Here is an 11443-nt window from a genome sequence, read left to right as displayed (position 1 = left end):
TTAGAGGGTAGGGTCAAAACTTAAAGCAGATTATTATATTTATATCGGTGCTTTAATTTTTTACGGAGTAATTTTTATTATATTTACTTATTTATATTAGAAAAAATTACGTGATTGTTACATGTAGTTTGTTTACAATATAGTCACAACACCTAAGCTTTATTTTTTTGCGTAGTTGGTACAGGTACCTAAGGTTTGTTTAACTTGCGTGGTTGGTACTCCTGGCTAACTACAATCAAATTTTAATGGTTAACCTCTCACATGTGTCATGCATGTGAGGGTAATATCGTCTGTTTAATAATTTAATTCATATAAATTCATCTGAAATTATCCATTCTAATAGTATCCCCTTTTAGATAGTATATCGATGTATTGTAACTGTAAAACCCAGCATCTCAGAAACATGACACCACCGTATCACCACGTAACACCGCCACAAACCACCACCATTTTCAAGATTCAAAACTTTTAAGGATCCAATCTTTTTCTTTTTTTACAAAATTGGTTGTTGTGCTAGCACAAATAAATTACACCATTTCCTCAATTCCAACTGCAATCATCAAAATCAAGCCGAGCTCCGCCGCCGGTAGATGAAGAAACGGTGAAAGAAGTGCTTTCCGAAACCCCCCAACTCAAACTATCATGGTTTTTCTTTATCATGGTTTTTTTTTTTTTTAGAACGGCAGAATTAAATAAGCTAGCAAGAAGCTAGGAAAAAATTACAAAATGTTCAAAGGAAATTGAAGCCAAACATTCCAATCGATCTTAAATAACTTAGATCTAGAGGATAACCAATCAAAAGCATTAACAACAATGTAGTCTAAAAGATGGCTCTTCTTGAACAAACCGGAGCTGAAGACAATATCGTTCCTGAGCCTCCAAATAGACCAGAGAGATGCGATGCAGATGCAGTGTAAAACAAGCGTAACTTTTGGGTCTGGGGAGGCCGAAGCTAGCCAATTCCGAAGCTCCAACCCATTTGACCACCTAGGCAGGGAAATACCGGTCCATGAAGCAACAAAACTCCACACTTGAGAAGCAGACTGACAATGAAAGAAAATATGGTTCGAATCCTCCAAGAAAAATCCGCAATCAGAGCACGAGAAAGTAGAACAATACACATTTCGGGCCTGCAAATTCTTCTTATGGGGCAATCTATTAAGCAAAAGGCGCCAATAAAAAATAAGGACTTTAGAAGGGATCACTTTATTCCAGTACGTGTGTCGGGAGACGTCCATAGAGCTATCTAAAATATGCCGAAGAGAGCTAACCGAAAACACATTATCAGAAGTAAGAGACCAAACCCACTTGTCCACCTTATCCGTACATGAAACATTCTCCAATAAGTTGCAAAGAGAAGTGAGTTGATCAGCTTCTGCCCCACCACGAACACCTCTTCGCCATTGCCAAACCCAATTAAGGTTCTGCCATCTATCAGAAACCAAGCATTCCCTATTCACGTCAAGGTAGAAAAGACGTGGGAAAAGAGCACCAAGAGTGGAATCATGACACCATCTATCCATCCAGAATCTAGTATGAAGACCATTTCCAACATGAATGGACAAGATTGAAGGGTGAATAACCTGCAAAGAGTGCAAAGATAAAAGACAACTGTTAATTTTGCCCCAACAAGTAGCAGGAGCACGCGTGATGCAAGGATAAAGGCCATCCGGTTGAACACCATGAATAGCTTGAATAATTTTGACCCAAATTTGGTTCTTGTTATGGACATAACGCCACCTCCATTTATAAAGAAGAGAATTGTTGAGAGATTCCATGCTAATCACACCAAGACCGCCCTTATCTTTTTCTTTCAAAATGTCATCCCACTTGACCCAATGAATCTTTCTATCGCCCGGATTACCACCCCAAAAGAAATTTGCACGAATAGATTCAAGGCGATTAATAACACTCTTTGGGGCTTTAAAGATCGAAAAAAAATATGTACCAAGAGTGCCAAGAACCGACTTCACCAAGGTAAGTCTACCGCCATAAGATAATAGATTAACCTTCCACGATGCAAGTCTTTTCTCGACTTTATCAAGAACCGGGGACCAATTGTCAATACGACTCATGTTAGCACCCACGGGAAAGCCTAAGTACTTAAAAGGGAGAGGAGAATGAGCACACCCAATAAGAGAAGCCACACGAATCACTTCATCTTGAGGAATGCCAATCCCTAACAAGTTTGACTTATGAATATTTATACGTAAGCCAGAAACAGTATAGAAGCACTCGAGCAAGGTTATCAAGTTGCATATGTTATCGTCATTCCATTCTCCCACGAAAAGAGCATCATCTGCAAAAAAACAATGTGAAAGGAGACAGGAGGTGTTACGATTGCCAATACGAATACCCGCAAACAAGCTTGCGTCCATGGCATCTTGGATAGCCGCATGAAGCCCTTCCATACCAATAATAAAAAGAAACGGGGACAGGGGATCTCCTTGCCTCAATCCATGACCGATACGAAATTCCTCAGAAGGAGAACCGTTAACCAGAATGGAAGCACAAGAGGAGGTGAGGCATCCTTTGATCCACATAATCCATCTCTTACCGAATCCCAGGAAAGAAAGCATCGAAAAAATAAAATCCCAACTTATTGAGTCGAAGGCTTTTTCAAAATCCACCTTGAGAATCATGGCCTTTTTCTTGCGACGTTTGCACCAGTCTATGACTTCGTTAATAATTAAAGGTCCATCAAGAATTTGACGTCCCTTAATAAAACCAGTTTGCTCTGGACTAATGATATAATCGATGACCCCAGCAAGACGATTAGCAAGAATCTTCGCTAGGATCTTATATTGAATGCCAATCAAGCTAATCGGGCGATAGTCTTTGACAAACAACGGATTATCAACCTTCGGGATCATGGTGAAAAAGGATGAGTTGCAACCTTTTGGAAAGTGACCTGATGCATAAAAGTTTTCAACGAAATCAAAAATATTAGGCTCCAGAACAGACCAAAAATGTTTAATAAAGCGAAACGAGAAACCATCCGGGCCAGGAGCCTTATCATCTCCACAGTCCCAAACACCACGCTTAATTTCAAAAGCTGAAAAAGGTTGTTCAATAGTATCGGCAGTAGCAGGAGTCAGCTTCAAAAGGTGAGAACTTGGACTAATGATTTTAACACAATCTACGCGCATAAATTTCTCTTTAAAACAGTCAAGAAAAGCGCCTTTCACAGCCAACGGGTCAGCCTCCCAAACTCCGTTATACATGATGCCAGGAACAGCAAGCTTTTTTCTCTTCCTCTTAATAGAAGAATGGAAGAAAGCCGAATTTTCGTCGCCAAACTGAATCCATTGTTTCTTGTTCTTCTGAGCTACATCCATCGCATCAAGTTTGTTGATGCGTAAAAGATTGTTTAAGGCCTCAATACGACGAGGGAAAAGAGTAGCGGAATCACCTCCATTATCAAGCTCACAATCAATATTATCAATAAGGGTAAGCAAATTAGATCGATCAACAAAATTCACATCTTTTTTCGACTTATACCACACCTTCAGCTTACCTTTAAGAAATTTCAACTTGTCTTTAAAGTAAACAAAAGAATTTACGTCGCAACATGCATATGAAGCATCGAATTCATCGCAAGCAGCAACAACAATTTGGTCAAAACCGTCAATGCAAAACCAAGAATTAAAGATCTTGAAGGGGATCGGGCCAAAGTCAGACTTGTCGACAGTTAGAATAATCGGGCAATGGTCCGACCACAAGTTAGGCAGGATTCTACCAACCATTGAAGGCCAATCATTAAAGCAGTCAGAAGACATTAAGAACCGATCCAACCGAGCTCTATTGTTGCAAAATTTATTGGAACGAGTAAACTTACGCCCGCTTAAAGGAATATCCACTAAGCTAGTGTTAAGAATAAAGCCATTGAGGTCGCCTGCAGTTAGGTGACAAAAGGAAGATCCATCTCGTTCATGAGGAGCCCGAACAGCATTGAAGTCACCAAAAAGTAAGAATTCACCAATATTATTAGCCATAAACGAAGATAAATAGGACCACAAAAGAATCTTCTTAGGTCTTTGTTGAGGAGCATAAATGTTAATAAGAAAACAGGGAGTTTGAAAACCTTTTCTAAAACCTTCAACGATCAGGAAATTATCGAAAGAAAGAATCCTTTTCTTTACAAAACTAGTAGGGTCCCAAATGGTTAAAATACCACCTGAACGACCACGGGCACTAGAAGAAGCCACCTCAAAAAGAGAGTTACCCCAAAGCGATTTAACGACAAAAATATCAAGTTGAGTAAGTTTCGTTTCTTGAATACCCAAAACGACAATACCATGATCTATGCAAAGACTTCTCACCCATTTTTGTTTGTTTAATGATCTCACCCCTCCACCAAGATTAAATGACAACGTATTCATTAAACAGAGTTATGAGCACCCAAACTAGCAAGCAGTTTCTTGAGATCTCTTTGACAACCTTTCATGTCATAGCCTAAGGAATTCCCAAAAGTGATATAGTTATCTAATTTTTCACAGAGCACTTCGTCCACGTTGACCGAAGGAGACTTGTTATTTCCCGTTGATTCGGTTGATAAAACTGGGTTCCCATTATTTTGTTTCGTTCCACTAAAACCAGGTGCTTTGGATAAGCTACTACCGTCTTGAGGCTGAGAATTACATTCCTCGGGAACAGGTTGTTCCTTTTTTTCATTGATACCAGAATTATTAAAGCCGATATTAGGAGAGTTGGCAACAGACTGATTGAAATCCTTCTCGCCTTGAGGTTGCACTTTGGGAATGGACTGAAATGTGTGTGGTTGCCCCAACAAATCAAAAGAATCATTGACGTATTCACCTTCCTCTATATCGTCGCTACTAGAATCATCAGAGAGAACTTTAAAGTTCTGATGGTCTTCATCATCAGATTTTTCTTCATTCGAATCTACTTGTGCCTTCAAAATAGTCGGATTCCAGTCAGCTACTTCTTTCACAAGTACATAATATTCTTTATCTGCAACCGGGACCAAAGTCTTCTCGTGAATAAGGTTCAAGTTTGTGGATAGAATACAAACTTTTCCTGCTCCTTTTTTATCATTGATGTCAGTATCTTGAAAGAGGACTCTTCCAAAACGAAAGGCAATTTTCTTAAAAGCCTGTGCAGTCCACGCACGAATCGGTAAACCTGATATTTCGATCCAAATTGCACGCTCCTTAACAGAAAAAGTTTCAGAGTAAGGCAAAATATCAGCAAGGGTGTTATGTATTGCAAGGCATTTCTTAAAGTTCCAAACGGATTCGATGTTAGGGAATTCAATCCAAACCCAATCCCCACCAATGTAGCGGACAGAAAGGTAGTCAAAACCTTCATCCAACCAAATTCGATTGAGATAAGGGATTTGGGTTGGTGTTTTTGCTCTACCCAAAAGGATCAGATCAGAGTTTTCCAATTGAAGACATTCCTCATCAACAATAGAGATCCGTTTCAGAGGTGTGTGAATCTGAGCATCCAAACGATTGCCAATAATGGCAGATGCATAAGAGTTAATGGGAGGTGGATTAACACGATTTACACGACTGGAATTGTGGTTTGCAAGCGTGGGGTTAACAGGAGTAGCTTGTGTACGATTAGGTTTAAAATTGGAAGACCTGTCAAAACGTGCACGAGAGACAAAGACATGGAAATTGCTTACCCAAATCGACGCAGCCTCTTTGTCTAGGTTACGATTCGATGCTAGAGAGTGGAAACGAATGAAGGCAAATCGTTTATTCAATTTTGATAATTTCCTTGCGATGTATACATCTGCAATCGCTCCAAAACATGAAAACAGCTCACGAAGGTCTGAAGAGGTAAAGTGGTGGGGGAAATTGGTGATGAAAAAGGTTGAAAGGGATTTGTTATTGCGTTGTTGATCGGAATCGGGGGCCATCTGAAGAGATCTAACAATCTTTCTTTATCATGGTTTTTCTTTAGACTATTAAGGGAACTCTGTTAACTTTTAAGTAGGAGTATATAAATAGTTTGTTTAACCTGAAAACTCAAAAGTACATATGTTGCCTCAGGGAGGACTTGATCCAAGTTTCACCAATAATTGGCTTTTTTTTTCACTGGAACAGTGTTGTCAAGTATAAAAGCCATAATATTCTTACGAATTTGAAGAACAATATATGTTTGAAGTTTAAAATTTTTGCGTTTAACTTTCATTCTCAATGGTCATTGGATGGAGTTTTTGTTGAAAGAAAACTACTGTAAATTTCATAGGGAGTCATAATGTTTAAAACTAATTTTAATATGTAAAGATTGGTGTGGGATACTGCAATTTTAAGAAAATTGGAAAATTAAGAACTCGAAGTCATAAACAGCATAATTTTGTGATTTCCTTTGTTCTGCACAAACTGGTCTCCCGAGTGACATTGTTGTTAAATTTATATAGAGTTAAATTATTAAATGGACAATATTACCCTCACATGTGTGACAAATGTGAGGGGTTAACCAATAAATTTGACCATAGTTAGCTAGGGGTACCAACTAGGCAAGTTAAATAAAACCTAGGTACCAACTACGCAAAAAATAAAATTTAGGTGTTGTAATGATAATGTAAACAAACCACATGTACTAACGGCCTAATTTTTTCTTTATATTATATTTATATTTTATAATTATTATATTTATATATTTATTTATAGTGAAATACATAACTTTAATTTCACATAAGAATCTTATAATGAAATTACTTTTTATTATGAAAAGCAAAAACAGAAAATAATGGAATATATTTTTATCAAAAAATCAACACAATTACGTAGTACAATTTAATATTGGATTGAAATTCTAATCATCACAATAATAGCTTTGTAGCTGGGCCTGAGTTTCTTGTTGGAGGTTTCATGTTCGAATCATGTTTATGACGAATACTTAGTGGTGGTCACGAATGGGTTGAAAATAGCTACACAATAATCCTGTTAGGCTGCGCACATCAAAGTATGTGGTCGAATTACTCGTCCTCCCGAATAGCTCGAACAGTAAAAAACTTTTACCTTTTACCCTTTTTACCTATTGAATTGAAATTCTATTCGTCACGTAGGTCTTTTACTTGTTAGTAGTGCCCAATGTAGTTGTCGTTATTAAGGCTTCATCTGCGAATAAAAAAAATAAAAAAAATAAAAAATGTTACAGGTCATGTAATATAATTTGCTATAGATGAAAATTTTTGAATTAGATTCATTATTTCAATTATGATATATTTATATTACTACCTCTATTTCACAAAGAGTGCCCCGAACAACAAAAGGTTGGATTTAGAATATGTTGTTAAAATGTCTATTTTGTCCGTGATTTAATATATTATCCGAATTAATTAGTTTCCTTGTCAAAGTAATTGAAAGAAGAAATTATGAGTAAATGTTTTAGTGACTTCCATATATAAAAAAGTATTTCAGTGACTTTTTAGTATTATTTGACATTTATTTTGAGACAAATATAAATAACAGCATACTAGCATCGACTCTTTTTATAAGACGGAGAGAGTATTATTTTTACTACTTACAAAAAACAACTTGATCAATCTATCAAGTAATTGGAGATCTCATCCCATACTATATTGAGTATCTCATTTAGGGTTATATTTTCTTCCATGTTAAGTTCTTAAAAATGCAAGGTATGGTATAGTGCAATATAATACTAGCCCTTTAGATACGAACTTGATATCTACAGCTCCACTTCAAGATTTAGCAAAAATTTTTATTTCTACAGCTCCACTTTAAGATTTAGCGAAGTGACATTCTCTCCTGTAACTTGATGATCAAACATGTTTTTACGGGTCACTGTAAAACATACTATGATGTAATATTCGGGGTTTTAGGACAAGACGGGATTTGAACCTCTGCGGTTGCCGTGGATAACCCGATCCTGAGAAATCTAGCAATCGTGGGGGTGGTCAAAGGCTAATCGCCGATCAATTAAGACGGGTCAATCAAGGCGACGGAAAAAACCCTACAAAATGTAGGAGAAAACTGTAGATAATGGATTTCAAGGAGTCGTATGACCATAGAGGTCGTAGGAGGCACTAACAAGGTACCTTATATTATTTTTTTCAGGCATCAAAATCACACGAAAATATGAACATTTAGAAAAGACACTTTGTGATGACTCGGAAATTTCTGACCAAATTTAAACTTAATCTTTAACGTTTCCGACACGATAAGCAAAGTCTATGAAGTTGAATCTCAAAATTTTGAACTATTCAATTACCCTTCGATTGTTCTCAATGATTCGCGAACAATTACATGTAAATAGATACATATACTATAATTTGAAAACGTAACAAAGTGTGGAGTATATGATACTGTGCATTAAACATATTGGTTTGATTATCTGATTTATATATTTAACTACGAAGTTAAAAGATTATGCTAAACGATTGAATGAAAGGATATTTATTGAGTCCCTTAAGGATTATGATATTATTACGGGTCTCTGTTGTGAGGTCCACGTTGATTTGGGAAATCATTCATTTTTAATAGTATTCGGAATAAATGGTAAAGTGTGTGTTTAAATAACGTAATTTGGACACATACAATAATAAGGAATATTAACTGTTAGAATTATATTTGATTTCAAGTTATTTAGTAAACGAAAGTAACATTCGATTGATATTTAGATAAGTTAACTAAAACGTTTAAGATGAACAAGTAAAACACTAATTTACTAAGTATTTTCGAATTGCTACAGTACCCGAAAAGCTACAGTGTTTTCGAAAAACACTATTTGCTATAGTAAAACACTATTTGCTACAGTAAAAACGACTTTGCTACAGTGAAACGACTTGCTACAGTAAAACACTATTTGCTACAGTACACACTATTTTGCTACAGTGAACACTATTTGCTACAGTGGACACTATTTGCTGCAGTATTTTTATGTCGACGAACTAGCAAACAAAAGCGGATCAGGCGACCATGCGATCGCATGGCAAAAGCACTGAAAACTCGTGCGATCGCATGGGGTACTGTAGCAGGCCACATACTATAAAAACTCGATTTGGTTCCAGTTTGTTTCCTCACTCAATTTTACTCCGTAAGTATTTATTTATTTAAATTATTATTATTATTATTATTATTATTATTATTATTAAGATTAATATTATTATTAATCTTATTATTATTAGTATTATTAATTAATATTATACATAAAATACTACGACGAGGTTATGAGCGTGTCACCTTCAAAATGGGTTTTCGAGCGGGATAGAGCTAAGAAAATTATGGGTCATAGCTATGGAGGTTATGCGTAATATTCGTGGGTAATATTCGTGGGTAATATTCGCAAGTCAAAACTAGTGTTTATCATCTATGTTACGTCTACGTACTTTCCTGCAATATTGAATCACAATATTGATACGTGAGCATTCATATCTTATCTTTTATATATTAATTGTGTATCCATGTCTAGTGCTCGAGTATATATATTTATACATGATTGTATGCTAAATTTCGTCATTAAACAGTTTATAATGAATCACGAATTAAATACATATATTACTGGTGAAAGGTATATGATATACATGTTTTTGGAAAGCTGACGAAAAATCAATAACTTTTCATTTAGATATCGAATAATTTCGATGAACGGATTAAAAGATATGATCAACTGAATTATGATTGACGTTAATTGAAATTGCTTTTGAATCTGCAATTAAGATTTAAACAACTTGTCTACGAGATTGATAAAATGAATTTTTAAATATTACCAGCCGAGAAAATGAATTCTTATATAAGATACATCTCGTTTTGTTGAACTATTGTCAAAATTGACTTTTTGAAACAACTTTAGATAACTTTTGTATGTCGATCTCGAGCATTAGGATTGTGATACAATCTGACCTGACCGAGCTTGATAGACATTTATTGACCAACATATGTTTTCTAGGTTGAGATCTACGATTATTTGATATTCCGAGTTTCGGTCACATTACGATGAACGACTTTATATGCTGCTAAGGTGAGTTTCATTGCTCCCTTTTTAATTGCTTTTGCAATCTATATTTTTGAGCTGAGAATACATGCAATTTATTTTAAACGCAATGGATACAAGTACATACTAAATTCTACACTGAGTTTGAACCGAAAATCCCTTAACTTTGGTAACTAGTAGCTGCCAGTACATAGGATATGGACTGGTGGGCGCGAATAATAGTATATGGATCCATAGGGCTTGACATCCCCGTCCGAGCTAGAGCGCTAGCCTTTTAACGGACGTGTGTTATTTGAGTTTAGGACACGTTGGTTTGCGTGTATTAAAATGAATGGGGTATTTATCATTATAACGTTAAAGCTTAGTTACCAGGGTGCTCTGTTATGTAGAATCTATTGATAAACGTTTCTGGATGAAACAACTGAAATCTTGTGGTCCAACTTTATATACAGATTATACGAAACAATAAAACTATGAACTCACCAACCTTTGTGTTGATACTTGTTAGCATGTTTATTCTCAGGTTCCTAGAAGTCTTCCGCTGTTTGCTTATATGTTAGACAAGCTATGTGCATGGAGTCTTACATGGCATATTTATCAAGGAAACGTTGCATTCACCAAATCATCACCATGTATCTTATTTTGACTGCATTGTCAATGGAAGTACTATTGTAAACTATTATTTACGGTGATTGTCTATATGTAGAAATCATCAGATGTCGAAAACCTTTGATTTAAATATTCATTTATGGTGTGCCTTTTCAAAGAATGCAATGTTTACAAAACGTATCATATAGAGGTCAAATACCTCGCAATGAAATCAATGAATGACGTGTTCGTCCATATGGATTTGGAGCGATCGTCACACACTTCGTGATGAATGTTATTATTTAGGTGGGAAAACGATCGACAAAAATAACATTCAAGATAATATTGATCGTTAAGAATGTTAACGTTTTTTTTCCTTCATGTTTTGTGAAGCAAAATTTACCCTGATTTAGAGTTTAGGGTTTAGGGTTTGGTGTTTTGGGTTTAATCCCTAAATCCAAAACACTAAACCCTAAACCCTAATCCCTAAACTCTAAACCATTTGTGTTAAAAACTCAATCTAAATCCTAAATCTAAACCCTAAATCTAAACCCTAAACCCTTAACTTCTAAACCCTAATATCTAAACCCTATAAACCCTAATATCTAAACCCTAATATCTAAAACCTCAACATACGCTCGAAAAACACGATAATTGTTATATATTACTTCTTCGAGCGTTTCCCGCCAAAATAAAAACATTTATCACAAAGTGTCTTTACTAAATGTTCATATTTTCATCCAATCTATAATGTTCGTGAACAAAGTTTTTTCAAAAAACGAAAAAAAAAGTTTTGCTTCCCCCCGCCTCCCCCGGATTGGTTACTTCCCCATTGATCCTGCCCCTGTATATATATATATATATATATATGGTTAACGGAAAATAAGAGCTTAGAGCTTATGGGCTAAGCCCAAGTGCTATT

Source organism: Rutidosis leptorrhynchoides, chromosome 6, assembly GCF_046630445.1.
Source record: "Rutidosis leptorrhynchoides isolate AG116_Rl617_1_P2 chromosome 6, CSIRO_AGI_Rlap_v1, whole genome shotgun sequence".
In the NCBI taxonomy this organism is placed as follows: Eukaryota; Viridiplantae; Streptophyta; class Magnoliopsida; order Asterales; family Asteraceae; genus Rutidosis; species Rutidosis leptorrhynchoides.
This window is presented reverse-complemented; position numbering follows the sequence as displayed.